Genomic DNA, 1,516 nt, shown 5'->3' with positions numbered 1-1,516 from the left:
GGTGACAGATGGTGTTGGTGTGTTATGATGCCGGGATTAGGCAATATAGCAAACAAATCCACACCCCCTTTCCTTTCCACACATACCACCACCTCCCTCTGTGCCTCTTTCCTCCATCCTCCTCTCCCTTTCTGTCACTTTCTGTCCTGCTTCTATACAGGCATCTTTTTTTCTGATTTTCATCGCACCTATTCTGTAAATCATTAGGAGCACCAAACACTGGGATCTATTCTCAGTGAGACTTTGCATTCTTTACATAAATCCTTTCCTGATTCCATTTTTGCAAACAGACTGACCAGAGTAACAGTGAGATCAGAGCATAATGGCACACGATTCAAGAGCAGAGTTGCAGTAATACCAATATCCAACATACCCTCTGCAGCAGCAGCAGCCTGACCTGGGACCTTCCGGTGAAGCTTTCAGTCCCTTATCTTGTCTCTTTCTGTCATGTCACTGTCCATCAGAGGAAATGCAAGCTCTAAATGAATATGCTGAAGCAGTGAGACTTATCTTGGCTAGGACAAAACATACAAAAGCTCTTAGTTTGTCTGTATGTGGCTGAGGTTGACCTTTTTCCTTTCAGATAAAAATGGAATCAGTGTCCAAACTGCCATGAAACTGAATTTTCTGTCGACACATTTTAGAAATGCAATCATTCAGTCATGTTTTTTTTTTTTTTTCTCTGTCTTCAGAGATGTCACTTTCCGTAAGTCCTTAAGTTCTGAGGAAACCTGCAAATACAGCTCATATTTTACTTCACATGCATTAACAGTCAGAGTTAATTATTACATTGACGTATTTTGAGTATTAAGAACATCAGCACAATCATCAGCAAAAATGTGGAGCTTTTTGTGACATTGGTCACAAATAATAAGTATTACTGACCTTTAAAACACTGGATGTCAAAACAGAATACTAAATCTCTGTTAGTGGCCTCTAGAGGCTGCAACAGTAACAAACACACATCATTATTGGATGACTTTGAAAAATCAGAATTGTTCAATTCCGTTTAAATTGATTTTTTTCTCTATTGTCCCCTGAGTGTTCTTTAAAGTCTTGCTCTCTACAATATTTGTTAATCAAACAAACAGTCAAACAGCAGGGAGTCAAACACCAATGCTTCGTCAAGTCCCTCACCACAGAGTTACCCTTCAGTGTCTGTATGAATGCACCAGGCGTTCAGATAACTCCACTGTAAGCCCACCCACCGCTCTATTAGACATTCAGTTGAAGGTAACATAGTATAATAACAGCGAGAAAGTGCAAATGGAAGAAGGCGAGGTGGATGGACGGGTAAAACAAAGCATGTGTTAGAAAGGTTTCCTGGTAGCAAGGCTTTGAGGGTCGCTGGGATGAGAACATGCTGGATGGCCAGAGCAGCTCTGATATTGCCACAGATGGATTTTCTTTGGAGTTAGATGAAAGCCCAGTGTGTCTCATATAGACTCAAAAGCCTACATTGTGTGTCTGTATGAGTCAATGAAGGACAAGACCAAGCATGGGAACAGATAGCAGT

The sequence above is a fragment of the Chaetodon trifascialis genome, chromosome 18, assembly GCF_039877785.1.
Source record: "Chaetodon trifascialis isolate fChaTrf1 chromosome 18, fChaTrf1.hap1, whole genome shotgun sequence".
NCBI classification, from domain to species: Eukaryota; Metazoa; Chordata; class Actinopteri; order Chaetodontiformes; family Chaetodontidae; genus Chaetodon; species Chaetodon trifascialis.
The sequence above is the reverse complement of the archived record's forward strand: the minus strand, read 5'-3'. Positions refer to the sequence as shown.